The following is an 18,981-nucleotide window of genomic DNA, read 5'->3' on the forward strand; positions in this document are numbered from 1 at the left end:
TGTTTCCGTTTCCGGCAACATCTACGACTTGGATAATATTTATATTTCCGATACGATCCATATTTCCGTTTCCGGCAATATCATCGTTTCCGGAGTATTCATTTCTTGCTTGTGGCGATCTCAGCTCCCACTGAAACCAAGATCCGTCGATTCCGAATATCCATAGATAGAGTATTTAATGTCATTAAATACTTGATCCGTTTACGTACTATTTGTGTGACCCTACGGGTTTAGTCAAGAGTAAGCTGTGGATTAATATCATTAATTTCACTTGAACTGAAGCGGCCTCTAGCTAGGCATTCAGCTCACTTGATCTCACTGAATTATTAACTTGTTAATTAATACTGAACCGCATTTATTAGACTTAACATAGAATGCATACTTGGACCAAGGGCATTATTTCCTTCATAACCTGCCTGTTAGCCTTTGCACGTCTCTCTTTGTCTTCGGCTCGGGCAAATCTAGCGCGGCCTGGACCTTATCCGGGTTCGCGTCTATTCCCCTTTCGCTCACCATGAATCCGAGGAACTTCCCTGACTTTACGCCGAAGACACATTTCTTCGGGTTCAATTTCATGTTGTATTTCCTCAGGTTGGCGAAGGTCCCAGCCAAGTCTTTGATGTGATCTTCTTCCTTCACGCTTTTTACTATGGAATCGTCCACATAAACCTCGACGTTCCTTCCCTTTTGATCGGCGAAGACGTGATCAACTAATCTTTGGTAGGTGGCTCCGGCATTTTTCAATCTGAAGGGCATCATTCTGTAGTTGAACACTCCCGCGCTCGTGATGAAGGCGGTCTTCGCTCTATCGTCGGGGTGCATGAACACTTGGTGGTACCCTGAAAAGGCGTCCATGAAGCTCAGCAATGCATGGCCACTGGTAGAGTCCACTAGCTGATCTATCCTCGGGAGGGGATAGCAATCTTTTGGGCAGGCTCGGTTCAGATCTGTGAAATCGACGCACATGCGCCATGAGCCATTCGCTTTCTTGACCATGACCACATTGGCCAACCACTTGGGGTACATGCACGGCTCGATGAAGCCTGCCTCTTGCAGTTTATTTATCTCTTCGGCGATAGCTTTGTTTTTCTCCGGGGAGTAGTTTCTTTTCTTCTGTTTGATTGGCCGAGCTTCGGGACTGACATCCAGCTTGTGACAAATCATCTTCGGATCTATCCCTGGCATGTCAGCTGCCGACCATGCAAAGATGTCTTTGTGATCCCTCAGCAACTGGATCAACTCTATTCGAAGTCCCGAGCTTAGGCCTCTGCCTATTCGGACACTTCTGTCTGAATCATCCTCTAGGGGAATGTCTTCCGTTTCTTGGTCTGGCTCAGGGGATAGGGTCTCCGGTCGAGCGTCAACCTCTGCGGGCTTTACCAGACTGCTCGGCTCTGCCTTTCTCCTCTTAGCCTCTTTTTCTCCACTCGGGGGAGGGCCCTTCTCATCTTCGTCTTCAGGACTGTCTCCTAGCTTCGGTTTTCGGATGGCCGTGTGACAGGTTGATCTTGCCACCTCTTGGTCGCCCTTTATCCTCTCGGCGAAGCCTGCATCCGAGACGTACATCATCATCTGATGGTATGTGGATGGGACTGCTTGTATTTTGTGGATCATGGTTCGTCCCATGATGACGTTATACACCGAGTCACAGTCCATCACCAGGAATTCTTCTCGGACGTTTCTCGCCGCCAGGCCTTGGCCGATCGTGACGGGTAGGGTGATCTTTCCTCGAGGGATAGCTGCGGATCCGTTGAATCCGATCAGCGGGTAGCTGACCTTGGTCAGTGACTCTTCTCCCTCTTCGAGGATGAGCTGCTCGAAACAGTTCCTGAAGATGATATTGACGGCGCTTCCTCCATCGACTAGTACTCTGTGGACATTGTGGTTGTTGAGATCCATTTCGATCACCAACGGGTCGTCATGTTTGTACTAGGTCCCGAGGCAGTCATCAGCAGTGAAGGTCATGTTCGGGGGGGTAGGCTGGTTCTCCCCAACACTGCTGAAGTTGACTCGGTGGGAGAGAGCTCTTAAGTGTTTCTTGCTGGCGTGGCCGGACCTTTGTCCTCCGAACACCACGAGAATCAGTTTCTTCTTTTGCCCCTCGGTCTCATGGACCCTTCACTGGGCTTGCTCTTGTAGCTTTCCGGACGTTGCTTTCTCTTTCTCTTCCCTCTCCGTTCTACGGTCGAGCAAGTATTGCTTTAGGTAGCCTCGGCGGATGAGGTCCTCGATGTTGTCCTTCAGCGAGTTGCATTCTTCGGTGGTATGGCCGAAATCATCGTGGAACTCACACCACTTGTTCTTGTTCCTGCGGAGGGGGTTGGATCTGAGCTTGTCTGGTAGCTTCCAGTTTTCATCGTCCTTGTGGAGATTGAAAATTTCTCTTCGGGGTATGGTGAGTGGAGTGTAGTTAGTGTATTTGGGTTGAAATTCACCCTTTTTCCATCTTTCTTTGGGCTCGCTTCTCTCGCACCCACCTTCTCTTTCCCCTTTCTCGAGTTGCCCTCGGGCTTACTCTGATTTGTTTTGTTATCTTTCGGATCCGAGGATCCTCTTAGCCTTGCTGCGGCCTTGTTGAACTCTTCTGTTCTGATGAACGCATCTGCCATTTGGAGCACGTCCGCTATCCTGGAGGGGTTTTTAATTGTCAGTTTGTCTCGGAATTTTCCCTCCCGTAGCGCGTGCTTCAAGGCAAAGATTGCCACGTCTGGCTGCAGGTTCGGAATGTTGGTGGATTCCTTCATGAATCTGGCCATGAAGTCTCGCAGGCTCTCGTCCCTTTCTTGCTGTATAGAAGTTAGCTCGGCAGTAGTTCGTTCTGGGCGATTGTTGCTCACGAACTGCACACAGAACCTCTTCTTCAGCTTCTTCCAACTTTTGATCGATCCCTTCGGCAGCGATCTGAACCATTCTCCCGCAACTCCTGTCAGCGTGGTTGGGAAGTACTTGCACCAACAGGCCTTGGAGTAGGGACTTAGAAACATCTGTTGTTCATAGGAGATGACGTGGTCTCTCGGACCCGTGATGCCGCTGTATGTCAAGTGTGCTGGCAGCCTCACTTTGGGGATTGTTTCCATGACAATGTCATCCGAGAATGGGGACGATGCTGGAGTCATGATCCTCTTTCCTAGCCTCGCCCTGATACCTTCGCTCTTCGAGTTTCCTCTAAGGGATTGCTCGGGGGCGTGTAGGGTGCTAGGAGTTCGGTCACTCCTCCTTCTCCCTCTCGACTGGCCACTGCCTTCGGGTTGTCTAGTGGACCCACAGGGGCTACCCAGCCTATCATGAACTGAAGGTCGCAGTCTGCTATGGACCGAGCTTCGGATCCGAGTGCGATCACTTGCCCCGCTTTGGAGAGCTTGCGGTGTTGGAGACGGTGTTTCAAACCATTCCGGCTGCTGTGCAGCTCTCTGCTGCGTGTCCCACGTTCTCTCTCTCCACCTTGTCATCAGGTGCGTTCCTGACATTGTGGAGAGATCTTGCTCGAGCCTCGCATTGTCTTCGTCAGTCGAGGGCATGTTCAGCAAGACCTGTCGCCTGGCTCTCCTCGCTTCTCGTCGTGCTGCTGCCTGGGCTTGTTCTTTCTCGTTGAAGAGGAAGTTCTGCATGATGGTCATGGCCGCAGCGAGCTCTTCTCGAGAAGGGAGTGGTCTACTAGTTGTGGCGGTGGCCCTTGTCGGTTGCGATCTCGCCACCGAGTGCAGTTGTTCCCCTCCATCGGATTCCGAATCCGTTTGGACAAGGACATCGTCCTGGTTGTCATTGTTGGGAACTTCCATTTTTTACGTGAAAAATGGGGTGTTTTTCGAAGCTTTCAAGTGTTCCTCCCCACATACGGCGCCAAATTGTTCCGGTGTTGAAGTGGATGGAACAATGGGCTTCGAATGAAGGCCCTTTCGTGTGTGTTGAAGATCCTGCTAGCTCGAATGTGTCGTGTCCCAGTTAACCTGCACAATAGACAAGTTACTAGCCTCGGGGGTGTTTCCGATGCCTAAGTAAGAACGGTGCTCGGATTCTAGAGAGAAGTTCTCTAGAAGAGTAGTCTTAAGGCGGAAAATGGACGTACCTTGGTATGTGAGCCCTGGCGGCGTATTTATAGTGTTTGTACAATAAATGCCCTTAGGTCATTTATTGCAGGTGGGCCTTGGGCCTTGATTTGGCGGCTGAATAACCCCCTTTTTGGAATGTAGCGGGTTTGGTGTTGTTGTTGTGAGCCTTTGGACTTTGGACTGAGTGGCCCAATTGGTATCCAATTAGGAGCCCAAACACTTGATATAACTTTTTCAATATAATCCTTCGACTTCGGCTAGTATAATACAACCAACTTGATAAATCTCAAAAATACTACAATGTGACCAAATCCTCAAGGTATTTCTAAGACGCATTGATCCTTAATACTAAAAGTATAGTCTCCTTAAACAATAATATAAAATCTGTTAAAACACCAAAACATTATTCCCTCATCTTTTATTCACCGGCTAACTTAGGAAATATAATAATACCATTTTTAAAAAAGTCAAAGATATATTACGGGAAATATATCACATGTAATAAAAAAAGTCAACCTAATATAATTTTTCCTGACACCACAAATTTAGAAATAAAAATCATTATTAGCAAGTAAACAATGAAAAAATATATTATCAAATGAATAACAAAAATGTAAGGGAAATTCTCTATGGTAGCATTATACTTTTGCAAATTCTCATTGATAACAAAATCTTTGTCACTTTCTCTCAAATAGCATTACTAATCTAAATTTTCTCTAATATAACATTATTCCCCTAATTTTAATTTAATTAACCAATCTTCTACTAACTATGGTTAAGTATTAGTAAAAGTACTAAATTAACCTTTGTTTACTATAGTAAATTCGATCTCCCAAGTCCTAACAAATTAATTAACCTTCACTGATCACTCATTCCTTTGAAAAACCATCAACCTTCCATAATTTGTCACTCCTTATTCCTTAAAACAAATGGACCTAATAATGCCGAAAAGAAAAAATATTTTACATCAGCAACCTTCTGTTACATCAACTATAAGAGACTATGTTCATCAAAACTACTTTAAAACTTTTGTTTGAATGATTGTACTAGAAGAAGTTGCCACTGTGACAAATTTTGGGACATATAGAAGTGGTGGCGCAATGATGCTCTTCAATCTTCAGATCAATGTGCGTCCCTTTCTGTTGCAAATCATGGAACACTGAGGATAGGTCTAACGGGCAGGGACAGTGGCGGACCTTGAACGGTTTTATAAGGGGGGTCGGTAGAGAAAAGTTAAGCATTATACTATGTAATTATACAATTATACACAAATTTTAGGGGGGGCCGTAACTAAAAATACACTATAAAATTTTTTGGCCGGGGGGGCCAGGCCCACCCCAGCCATCACAAAGATTCGCCACTGGTCAGGGATGGCGACAACGCTAGAGACCAAACATAAGACGACGACGCAAACCTCTCGCCAGAGATGAATGCGAAAATAAGAGGAAGAGTGGTGACGAATATTTATTCAATCTCAAATTGTATTTCATATTGCTCAATATAGAAATTGGATTTGTACATAACCGATGAAAGGGGTTTTGAATTGAACGAAACTGAATATATAAAAGAATCTCGGGGGGAAATTAGATGAATCTGAGGAAGGAGATGAAGGGGAAGTCAGTTAACTATGGTTAATTCTAATTATATTAATTAAGTCGAAATTAGTGAAATAATGTTATATTTGAGAGAATTTAGATTACTAATGCTATTATAGAGAAATTGTCAAAAGTTTTGTTACCAATGAGAATTTGCAAAAGTATAATGTTACCATAGAAAATTTCCCAAAATGTAAATAATCAACAATCTAATATTTACCTCCTAAAACTACAAATAAAAATCACGAATTCAATTTTCACAATTTAGACAATTATATACATAAAGTGTAGGGATATCAAACTAATATTTACAGGGTACATAGTGCACCAATTCTATAACAATCATAATACGTAGATGAAAATATTACGGCCTTTTGAACCATACCACTTTTGCTATATAATAAAACATGTAGAATTGAATACAGTTATAAAGAAAAACATTATGGTTGTTTAGACAATTAGTTAACTATATAATTTCAATATAGTAAAGCATCATAAAACAAAAATAGTAATATGGATACTCATTCAATACATTTTTTTTTTTGATAAAATACTCATTCAATACATTAAATATAGAATAATTTATTTATAATACTTAATATACGTAACCAATCAAAGTTATGAAAATTTAATTAGAGGGAAGTTAGAAAAATTATGTGAATATCAAACTTCTTAAAAGTTGGCTTTGAAAAGGGACAAATCATCTATACTGAATACCACGAATGGGTATAAAAATTCACGATGAAACACCCTTTAATATACTTAATACCTCTTTGTTAAATGTTATTGTTCACGATGAAACACCCTTTAATGTACTGAAATCTGAATGATAGTATAATAATTTAATAAAAGTGAGAGAGTACGTTCACGATGCACGATATTGTTCTATAATTACTCAACCACCGTCAATGTTTATCCTCTTACCCTGGGCTTTTTTGTTTTTGTTTTTGAGGTTTAAATTAGAAGAATAATAATTGTACATTTATAAATGAAGTAATCATTCTCCTTTTTTTTAGCATTCAATTTTATTCACTTTGTTATTTATTGTAAAAAGGACATATATGTCTATATAGAAAATATAACATAAGTTGTAGTTAGTTAAGATGGTAGGAAGTGTAACATTTACCAAAGAGGTATTCAGTATATTAGGTTGAATACCAAAACCAAGGTGTTTGATAACTATGCTCTTATTGCATATGATTTTAAGGTGGAACTAGTGTGTGGCTCGGGCGATGCCCCAATTGCTACATTGAATAGTTAAAATTTTAGATTTTTTTTGAGCAAAATATTTGATAAGATACATGTATAGCATTAAGTGAAAACATTCATGAAGGTCGTCAACTACACAAACACACTAAGGAATTTATCATGAGAAATAATTTTTCAATTACATCCTCTTACAATTTGTATAATTTATTTTCTAGTGGAAATAAGTGATTTAAAATTATCAAACACCAAATTAGACATATGCAGTCATGCAAGGCATTTTTGTAGTTGATGCTTATGAGACTTATGACATCATGTTTATTCATGGTTGTCCTAATTCTTTAATTATTATTTTTTTTCCAAAATAGTCAATAGAAAATAAAAAGTCACATAAAAGTTTAGTTGTTGTAAACTTCATTTTAACATTCATTTATAAATTAATGTGAAGAGATAAATCACAAATGGTTGTTAAGTCACATAAAAGTTTAGTTGTTGTAAACTTCATGTTAACATTCATTTATAAATTAATGTAAAGAGATAAATCACAAATGGTTGTTGGTTAAGATGGTAATGAGAGTTATCCTCCACACTTGAGGTCTAGAGTTCGAACCTCATTGTATGTGTTTGGGCTCCCAATTGATTCTCAATTGGGCCACTAAGTCCAAAGCCCAATGGCTCTAAACAAACAGCATCAAACCTACCAATGGCTAGTCAGCCATCCATCAAGGCCCAAGGCCCAAAAGCAATAAATGACCTATGGGCATTTATTATGCAAACACTATAAATAGGCCGCCAAGGCTCACACCTCAAGGTACGTCCAATTTATCGCCTTAAGACTACTCTTCTAGAGAACTTCTCTCTAGAATCCGAGCATCGTTCTTACTTAGGCATCGGAGGGGCTTTCCTCGGAAACACCCCCGAGGCTAGTGACTTTGCTCTTGTGCAGGTGAATTCGGACTCTACTCATTCAAACAAGCAAGATCTTCAACACATACGAAAGAGCCTTCATTCGAAGCCCATTGTTTCCATCTTTACAACACCGGAACAATTTGGCGCCGTCTGTGGGGATCGAACACTTCAAAGCCTTTGAAAGACATCAATCACATCTTTCCGCGAAAATTGTTAATGAGGTTATTAACAACAATGATGACGATATGATGGTGCGGTCAGATTCAGAATCCGACCAAGAGGAGCACCCTCAATCGATGGCGAGGTCACAGCCAAGCAGAGCTACGACCGCCAAAAACGCAGGACCTCCGATCCCAACTAGGGAAGAGCTCACTGCGGCCATGACCATCATGCAAAACTTCCTCTTCAATGAGAAGCAGCAAGGATTGGCTAAAGACCGCAGAGAGGAGAGGAGGACTAGGCGAAGGCTGAACGAACAGCCCAGTGTAGAAGTGTCCAGACCCGAAAGAGAGCTCCTCCCCTTGACAGGAACACACCTGACGTCGAGATGGATGGAAAGCACGTGGGACACCCAAAAAAGGGCACAACAACAACCAGATTGGTTTGCAAGACCATCGCCTACTCCAACAGCTCTCCAAAGCGAATCGACTACTCGTAACACTCGGATCCGAAGCTCGGTGCTCAGCAGGTTGAGGCCCTCGGTCCACTCAAGGTTAAGACCTTCGATCCACACGAGACTCGGGGTAGGCGAACCAAGCAAATCTGGCGAACGACCCGAGGTCAGTAGCCGAGAAAGAAGAAGAGACAGGAGGCATGATCGAACCCCTAGCCCCCATCGTACGCCCGAACGTTCTAATCACAGAACCTCGGCAAACGAAGGCATCAGGGCTAGACTCGGGAAAAGAATCATGACTCCCACGTCATCCCCTTTCTCGGACGAGCTGATCATGGAAGAAATACCGAAGGTAAGACTGCCAGCACACCTAACCTATAGCGGGATCACAGATCCGAGGGATCATGTCATCTCCTACGAGCAGCAAATGTTCTTGAGTCCCTACTCCGAAGCATGTTGGTGTAAATATTTCCCAACCACGCTAACCGGAGTGGCGGGAGAGTGGTTCAGGTCGCTGCCGAAGGGATCGATCAAGAGCTGGAAAAAGCTGAAAAAGAGATTCTGCACACAGTTCGTGAGCAATAATCGCCCCGAGCGAACTACAGCAGAACTGACCTCAATCCAACAAGAAAGAGACGAAAGTCTAAGAGAATTCATGGCCAGATTCATGAAGGAATCAACAAACATACCAAACTTGCAGCCGGACGTGGCCATCTTCGCCTTGAAGCACGCGCTCCAGGAAGGGAAATTCCGTGACGAGCTCTCAATGAAGAACCCCTCCAGAATAGCTGACGTGCTCCAAATGGCCGATGCGTTCATCAGAACCGAAGAGTTCAACAAGGCCGCTGCAAGATTGAAAGGATCGTCGGATCCGAGAGACACAAAGAATACCCAGAGCAAGCCCGAGGGCGGCTCAAGGAAAGGGAAGGAGAAAGTAGGAGCTAGAGAAATGAGCCCGAAGAAAGACGGGAGAAGGGGTGAACTTCAACCCAAATACACTAACTACACTCCACTAGCTCTGCCCCGAAAAGAGATCTTTAGCCTCAACAGAAATGATGAAAAGTGGAAACTACCGGGGAAGCTCAAGTCCAACCCAGCTCGGAGAAACAAGAACAAATGGTGCGACTTTCATGACGACTTCGGTCACCACACCGAAGAATGTAACTCGCTGAAAGACAACATCGAGGACCTCGTCCGCCGAGGTTACCTGAAACAATACTTGTTAGACCGAAGAGAGGAAAAAGAAAAGGCCGCCAGTGGCAAACAACATGAGCAACCCCAGAAGAGGGTCTACGAAGCAACAGGACACAAGAAAAACGACATCCTAGTGGTGTTCGGGGGACAGAAGTCTGGCCAGGCCAGCAAGAAACACCTAAGAGCCCTCTCCCATCGGGTCAACTTCAGCACGGTGGGAGACAACCAGCCACATCCCCCGAACATGACCTTCACTGCTGATGATTGCTTCGGAGTCCAGTACAAACATGACGATCCTCTAGTAATTTCCATGGACCTCAATAACCACAACGTACATCGAGTGTTAGTCGACGGAGGAAGTGCCGTCAATATCATCTTCAGAAACTGCTTCGAGCAGCTGATCCTCGAAGAATCAGAGGAAGCACTGACGAAAGTCAGTTATCCTCTGATCGGATTCAACGGATCCACAGCTATCCCTCGAGGAAAGATCACCCTGCCAGTCACAGTGGGTGAAGGCCAGGCAGCAAAAACCCTTCGGGATGAATTTCTGGTGATGGACTGCGACTCCGTATACAACGTAATCATGGGAAGAACCATGATTCACAAGATGCAAGCAGTCCCCTCCACATACCATCAGCTGATGATATACGTCTCGGATGCAGGATTCGCCGAACGAATCAGAGGTGATCAAGAAGTGGCGAGAAGAACCTGCCACACTGCTGTCCGAAAGCCCAAACTAGGGGACGGCCCCGAGGAAGAAAAAGGAGCTACGGGAGAGGAAAGCGAGGCAAAAAGGAGAAGAGCAAGCACGAGCAGCTTGTCTCCCGCAGAAGTTGATGCCCGCCCCGAAACCCCATCTCCCGAACCAGATCAAGAAATGGAGGATATCTTCCTCGAAGAAGGTTCAGACAGGAGCGTCCGAATAGGCAAGGGCCTAAGCTCGGGGCTCCGAATCGATTTGATCCGACTACTCAGGGATCACAAAGACATCTTTGCATGGTCAGCAGCAGATATGCCAGGGATAAATCCGAAGCTGATTTGTCACAAGCTGGACGTCAACGCTGAAGCTCGGCCAATCAAGCAAAAAAAGAGAAATTACTCCTCGGAGAAAAACAAAGCCATCGCCGAGGAGGTGAAAAAGTTGCAAGAGGCCGGATTCATCGAACCATGCATGTATCCGAAGTGGCTGACCAACGTGGTGATGGTCAAAAAAGCGAACGGCTCATGGCGAATGTGCGTGGATTTCACAGATCTGAACCGAGCCTGCCCCAAAGACTGCTATCCCCTGCCAAGGATAGATCAATTGGTTGACTCCACCAGCGGCCATGCACTGCTCAGCTTCATGGATGCCTTTTCAGGCTACCACCAAGTGTTCATGCACCCCGACGACAGGGCAAAGACAGCATTCATCACAAGTGCAGGAGTGTTCAACTACAAAATGATGCCTTTCGGCTTGAAAAATGCCGGAGCCACCTACCAGAGGCTAGTTGATCATGTCTTCGCCGACCAGAAAGGGAGGAATGTGGAGGTCTATGTGGATGACTCCATCGTAAAAAGCATCAAGGAAGAAGACCATGTCAAAGACTTGGCAGAGACCTTCGGAAATCTGAGGAAATACAGCATGAAGCTGAACCCAAAAAAATGCGTCTTCGGGGTGAAGTCAGGGAAGTTCCTTGGATTCATGGTGAGCGAAAGAGGAATTGACGCGAACCCAGACAAAGTCCAAGCGGCATTGGATCTACCCGAGCCGAAGACCAAAAGAGATGTGCAGAGGCTAACCGGCAGGTTAGCCGCACTAACAAGGTTCATATCAAAAGCTTCGGACAAAGGAGCCCCCTTCTTCAAAGCACTGAAACCAAAGAACCCCCCCGGGGGAGAAACAGAACCAGTCAAGAAAAAGGGGGTCCCGAGGAAAGTGGATCCCGAACTGATATGGGAACAGGAGCAAAAAGAAGCTTTTCAGCAACTCAGAGCCCACCTAGCTCAACTGCCGACACTGGCCAGACCAAAGGAGGGGGAAACCCTGTACCTATATGTCGCAGTTAGCCCTGGAACCGTCAGCGCAGTGCTTCTTCGGGAAGAAGAAAAGAAGCAACAGCCAATCTACTTCACCAGCCGAACACTCACAGGGGCCGAAACCCGATACCCGCTCATCGAGAAAGTCGCATATGCAGTAGTGGTAGCTGCACGAAAACTGAGGCCATACTTCGACTCCCACCAGATCACAGTACTAACTGACCAACCGCTCGAGAAAGTACTCGACAAAATAGAGAGGTCAGGAAGATTGGCTGCCTGGGCCTTCGAACTATCAGAGTTCGGCATCAAATATCAGCCGAGGACAGCAATCAAAGCACAAGCGTTGGCAGACTTCTTGGCCGAGTGCTCATACCAGGAAATGCTGGATGATACGAAAAGCACTTGGGAGGTCTTCACTGACGGATCTTCCACAGTAAACGGCTCAGGAGAAGGAGTTGTACTAATCCCCCCGACGGGGAAAAGCATAGAGTATGCATTGAAGTTCGGCTTCAAAGCAACTAACAACGAGGCCGAATATGAGGCCGCAATCGCAGGGATAGAGCTTTGCTTATCCCTGGAGGCCGAGCATGTTTGCCTCAAAACTGATTCCCAGCTTGTAGCCAACCAGATCCGAGGGGAGTATGAGGCCAAATGGCCCAGCATGACAGCTTACTTAGCAAAAATTAAATCCTTAACGTCAAAGTTAAGATCCTTTGAAGTCATTCTCATCCCCCGAGGACAAAACACGCAAGCAGACGCACTGTCAAAACTCGCGAGCTCAACACTCATCGACCTAAACAGGTCGGTCCACGTGGAAGTTCACCAAGAGAGAAGCATTGACTTGCTACCCACCACAGTATGCAGTTTACGTACCGAACCCAGCTGGATGGACGCAGTAGTTGCATACAAAGAAAGGGGAGAACTTCCCGAAGATAAGTTGCAGGCGAGAAAACTGAAAAGATTCGACAAGTGGTTCATCATCAGCGCCGAAGGAGAGCTCATGAGGAAATCATTCTCTGCTCCGCTGCTAAAATGTGTGGGTCCAACAGACGCTGACTACATCCTAAGAGAAATCCACCTCGGGATATGCGGAAATCACATCGGAGGCAGGACATTGGCACATAAAGCCCTTCGGGCCGGATACTGGTGGCCCACTATGGTTTACGAGGCAAAGCAGATGGCAAGGAAATGCGAGAAATGCCAAAAGTTCGCACCAGCCATCCATCAACCAGCTCAAACCCTACAATCAACACTGTATCCCTTACCATTCGCACAGTGGGGGTTAGACATCATTGGTCCCTTCCCCTCAGCTACGAACCAGAAGAAGTGGTTGATCGTAGGAGTCGACTATTTTAGCAAATGGATCGAAGCTGAAGCTGTCTCCTCCATCACCGAACCTCAGGTCCGCAAGTTCATATGGCAGAACATCATCACAAGGTTCGGCATACCAAGACTGATGGTCTTCGACCACGGTAAACAGTTCGACAACACCCCGTTGCAAAAATGGTGCAAACAGTTCGGCATACACCTAGCTTACTCGGCAGTTTGCCACCCACAAAGCAACGGGCAAGCCGAAGCTGCCAACAAACTCATCCTCAATGCACTCAAGAAAAGATTCGAGGATGACAAAAACAAATGGTTAGAAGAGCTACCCGGAACGCTATGGTCCCTTCGGACCACTGAGAAAGAAGCTACCGGGCAAACACCGTTCCACCTCGTATATGTATCCGAAGCTGTCATCCCTGTGGAAATCGGAACAGAAAGCCTGAGGATCCAGGCATACAACAGGTATGATGGACTCCAAGGAGAAAGCAACAACCAACTTCTGTCCGAAGCTCTCGATCTACTGGACGAAACTCGGAACGATGCAAGGACACTCAACGCAGCCTATTTGCAGAGGGTCAACAAGCATTACAACCGAAGAGTCAACGCCAGACCCCTAAAAGTCGGTGATCTAGTACTCAGAAACGACGCCTCGGTTCAGAAAGGACGGATCCATGGCAAACTCTCAGCCACTTGGGAAGGACCATACATCATCCATTCCGAAAAAAGGCCAGGCACGTTTATGCAGAAACAGTTAGATGGAACAATTTTGAAGAACCATTGGAATACCGATGTTCTCAAGAAGTATTTTGTATGATCTCTGTCTGTAAACCAAGTAAGTTGTTTAATGAGAAGAGGAAAGCCATTGGCACCATGAGTTTCATTAAACTTATCTCTATATTTATTGTCCCTTTATATATACATGCAGCCTCGGATCTGATCAATCCGAGACTAAAAACAGGTTGACTTTGCCCATTCCTTGATAAAATGCAAGAAATGACCAAATCATACAGGGAATCGTCCAGAATCCTCGGATTCGCGATACCCAGATAAAATTTGTTCGCAACAAACAGTCGCTCGAATCAAGTTATAAAACTTCGGCTCAGATCCACGGATCGCCAAAGACATAACTAAGAGGCAGACTAGCGATCTCTTGCCCAGGTTTCCGAACCACAAGAGATCGGAAGAACAATCCAGACCTCTGAGCAGATCGACGGATTTGAAGAGTCTGGAAACCAAAGAGTCTCTTAGCAGATCTACGGATTTGAAGAACTCGCAAAACTAAAGAGTCTCTTAGCAGATCTACGGATTTGAAGAACTCGCAAAACTTAAAAGTCTCTTAGCAGATCTACGGATTTGAAGAACTCGCAAAACCAAAGAGTCTCTTAGCAGATCTACGGATTTGAAGAACTCGCAAAACTAAAGAGTCTCTTAGCAGATCTACGGATTTGAAGAACTCGCAAAGTTAAAGAGTCTCTTAGCAGATCTACGGATTTGAAGAACTCGCAAAGATAAAAAGTCTCTTAACAGATCTACGGATTTAAAGAGCTCGCAAGATCAAAAGGTTTTCAGCAAGTCTACAGAAAGAAAAGCTCGAAAGTCTACGGATTCAAAGACTTAAAATTGCGAAAGTACAAAATTGAAAAGAAGCAGCCAAGTAACAAACATTCATTTTTCATTCAATATTTGGGGGAAGTACAAATACATTGAAAAACCTCAAAAATTGAAAACAAAATGAAACAGTTAAAATCGGCAGCCATCAACAGACAATACCGGCCTACCGAAGTACTAAGAAAGCAAAAAGAAATGAGTACAACGCAGCGCCGAGGCAAAAGGGGGAAAAGCAAGCACATATTCGGAAGTCCTCAACTGGAACCGACCGACTCTGAAGAAGACGACTGCCCGAATCCCTAACTCTTGGGAGTCTCAGGAGCAGCCCCTAGGGGAGCATCCTTCGAAGAACCCCCAGCAGTAGTATCACCCTCGGAAGTCGCCTTCTGGGCCCGAGCCTCTGCAAGAGCAGCTTGGCGTTTAGCTTCAGCTTCATCTCGATCAGCTTGGCATTCCACCAAGTGGTCCTCGGCCTGCATCCAGAGGGGAACTTTCTCGTTCCAAGGGAAGTGAGGCATGTGCTTCGCAAACATGCGCCGAGCACCCAGGATGCCATTCCAATACTGCTCTCTACACTGATCAGCAGTGTAGAGGTCGACTCGCTCTTGCTCCAACTTCCGAATATAGTCGTACTTTTCCCGGAGCTTCAGCCGAAGAACAGGCACCTTATCAGCTTGCTGCTGGATCAGCTCCCGATGCTGGACAAAATGGCAAAGTCTCAACTCTGCCTCTTTACTCTCCTTATCGGCCGCTTCAAATTTAGACTTCATCTCCTGGAAGAGTCTATCTTTTTCTTCAAGTTTGCTAGCGAACTTAGCGGCCATATCCTTCTTTTCCTCGGCAAAGGAAGCGATCTTCTCAGCATCCTCTTCAACTCGGAAGATGAGCTGGCCAACCTCGGCCCCGATCTTCTCAGCAGACTCTCTAGCCTCGCGACTATACTGAAGGTATAGCTGCTTGACTTCCGTAAGCTCGGAGAGGAGTTGCCCAGCCTTCTGGTCCAAAATGGGAATATCACGAGCATAAGCCTCACGATATTTCCTCAATTGCTTCTCCTCAACCGAGCTGCACTCGGAAGCGAACGAGGACCAGAAAACAGCCTGGGAACGAGGGAAAGATGAGCAAAAATAGGAAAAGCATAAAACAAAAACACAACTCAAAGAGAAAAATCCAGCAATTACCTCGTTCAGATAGTACTGGGCCATCATAGCCGGGTTCCTCTCTTCAGCCCCAGGAACCCTCCACTGCGGGTTAGCACGAAGCAGATTCTCCCGAGCAGCTTCGGGGCCCACCAAGGATCCCACGTGAGCCAAGGGGTCCTCTCCCAAAATCGGAGCCCTGGCATACCGAGCCATCGCCTCCCTTACTTCTTCGGGGATCCGTTTCAGCGGAACATCCGAACAGGGATCAGCATGGATCAGCCTATCCAAGGCCGAGGTGGAAGTAGAACCCAAAGTCGAGTGGCGCCTCTTCCTTGTCAGACCTTGCTCGGGCTGCTCCTCCTCTCCAGCAGAGGGAACCTCTTTCTGAACCTCGGGAACCGCAGCTTCGGGGCCCGAGAGATCTACCATCTCCTTGTCTGGACTCTTCTCTCTTTCGAAGGGAAGATCAGCAGACTCCTTCTTCTCCTCAGCTGCCTCAGGGACATCCGAGGCAGGAGCAAAATCGGCTTCAATCGCCTCCACCACCTCGGTGATATCCTGGATTTCGACCCCCAAAGCAGCAGATGGCTTCAAGGGAGAGGGGATAACATCTTCCTCGATCGGCGGCTGGTCCACGGGCGGCGATTCAGCAACCACCACACTCTTTAACTTCTGCCCTGGCAAGGGCATGAAGTGAAGAAGGCTCTTAGGAGGAGGCATGACTTCCGAAACCGCTTCCTACAGGGCAAACGCTCAAAGGTCAGTTTCGGAAAAAGAGAGAACGGACTACAAAAGCTCCAAGTCAGAACAAATACCTTTTCCGAAGACTGAGAAGCCTTTGCTTTCTTCGGATGCGCGGAAGGCCTTAAAAGAGTGCTACCCTTCCTTTTGCGTTGATCCTAAAAAAGAGAGACTAAGGGTCAACAAATGTAAAAGAAGAAAAAGGAAGAAATAAAGAAAAAGCGTGAAATACCCAGTTCCTAGATAAAGAGATGAAACCGAAGGAACGACACGCGTCACAACGTCAGTCCCAGGACCCTAAAAAGATGGTCCAGGACCAAGACGTTAGCCAACGGCCAACCAAAAAGAAAAAGACAAACAGAAAACCGAGCCTATAAACGAACACTCACCGGATCCGAAGTTGTCTTCAACATAGGAAGCACAACCTTCACAGGAACAGCTTCAATAGAGGAGGCGGAATCCCACGGATCAGCTCGAACTTCGGATATCCGAGCAACCCCCGAGGGAGACAACACGTAATCCTTCAGGCGAGGATTACGAGGATTATCTTTTCCGAACTTGTACTCGGGAGCCGGGTCGTGAATAGTCTTCAAATCCAAAGAAATGCCCAACTTCTTAGGATCAATGCAGCTAAAGCCGTACTCTGCAAAAACAAAGCACAAAATATGTCAGCAAAACGAAACAGGAAAGAGAAGGACAAACTCACTGAAAAAACGGTCTCAGCCGAAAGACACCTACCCCTGTCAAAAATCCTGCTGAGACCGGCAACAGCAAGAATGTCCTCCCGCAAAATGTAATTAAGGTTCGGGAGCCAGCTAGACGGCAGTCGATAGTTATCCTCTTGAGCCAAGAACCACTGGAGGAGGTCCACATAGTGGCGATGATTCCGATCCGGAGCTGCCACACCCCTCATATCAGGATCAGGAGCCACGAACCACTTCGGAGGACGATAAAAATTGGGATGCTTCGGATCCGTCGGCACACGAACGAGCAACCACTCCGTCTTCCAATTGTGGTCAGAGCTAAGGTAGGGGTACACCGTAATGTAGTTCGGCTCCCCCCTCTTTCGGGACTTTTTGTTGACGATGGTCCACCAACCATACCCATCACCCTTGGAAGCATGGTTGAGAACCAGATCGTGAAGATCCCGAAAAATAACGACAGAGCAAGGGAAATTGACAAAGTCACACACCCATCTAAATCCGATTATGTGCCTCATAGATTTGGGTGTGAGCTGAGCCAAACTAATGTTGTACGACACCAAAAGCTCGGATACGAACGAATCCAAAGGAAAGCGGAGACCATTCTCCAAATGATGAGTGTACACGGAAATGAACCCCCTCGGTGGATGAGTCACCCGAGGACGCTCTTGTTCAGGAAGCTCGCACCAGTACCCCAAGGCATGCTGAATTCCGTATAGCTCCTCGGCCTTCCGATGATAATTCCCCAACTTCGCTTCCACCAACCAATCACCACTGACCGATTTCTCCAACGGACCGTCGATCTTGGTGGTCTCGTGCAAAATTGAGGCATACCTGCCCTTCGGATCAGCTTCCGTCCAATGAACTGGAAACTCGGGGTAACGACGACGAGCACCCGAAGAACCAGCTCTCTCACCAGAAGTTGCGCGTTCAGACACGCTAGACCCACCAACTACATCATCTTCGGAAGCATCCCAACCAATCGAACGCTTCTCCACCGGCCTCGCCGAAGGCCGACCCCTCGAAGTTTTCGGTAACCTCCCCGAAGGCACGTTCTCCCTCTCACTAGAGGAGCCAACGACGAACTTGCTTTTGCCCCTATTCTTGGCCATGGTCGCGAAATCTCGGTCTAGGGTTTAGATTGAGGGGTAGAAGGAAGAACGAAGAAGAAAGGAGAATTCAGAAACAAATTACCTTTTTCCGAAGCGGAATTCGCCGATAAAACGAACAACACAAGTTCCCGAAGTCTAAAGTTGGCCGAATTTCGTAGATCTGAAGAAACTTAAAAACTGCGATCGCCGGAATTTAGAGAGAGAATGGGTTTGAAAGAAAGAGTAAAAAGTTCGAAAGGAGCAAAGCACCCAGTATTTATAGGAAAGAAAGGGGGCGCATCAACTTCCTCAACCCACGATCTCCACGACACAATACAACTCCCAACACTTGTCATCAATGCAAATCATCCCTTTTCAAAAAAGAGAGGGAACTCTCGGACTTCTGACAGCTGGAAACCCACCCATTTAATTCTAAATGGACCGGGTCTGGGGGGCATGTTGTTTGGGCTCCCAATTGATTCTCAATTGGGCCACTAAGTCCAAAGCCCAATGGCTCTAAACAAACAGCATCAAACCTACCAATGGCTAGTCAGCCATCCATCAAGGCCCAAGGCCCAAAAGCAATAAATGACCTATGGGCATTTATTATGCAAACACTATAAATAGGCCGCCAAGGCTCACACCTCAAGGTACGTCCAATTTATCGCCTTAAGACTACTCTTCTAGAGAACTTCTCTCTAGAATCCGAGCATCGTTCTTACTTAGGCATCGGAGGGGCTTTCCTCGGAAACACCCCCGAGGCTAGTGACTTTGCTCTTGTGCAGGTGAA

The 18,981-nt window shown here is 46.2% G+C and overlaps 1 pseudogene; it reads left to right on the forward strand.

Annotated features, from left to right (window-relative positions):
• The window catches only part of LOC110800046 (12-oxophytodienoate reductase 3-like), a 116,567-nt pseudogene that overhangs the window by 55,393 nt on the left and 42,193 nt on the right, over positions 1-18,981 (forward strand).

This window comes from Spinacia oleracea, chromosome 2 (assembly GCF_020520425.1).
Source record: "Spinacia oleracea cultivar Varoflay chromosome 2, BTI_SOV_V1, whole genome shotgun sequence".
Taxonomy (NCBI): domain Eukaryota; kingdom Viridiplantae; phylum Streptophyta; class Magnoliopsida; order Caryophyllales; family Amaranthaceae; genus Spinacia; species Spinacia oleracea.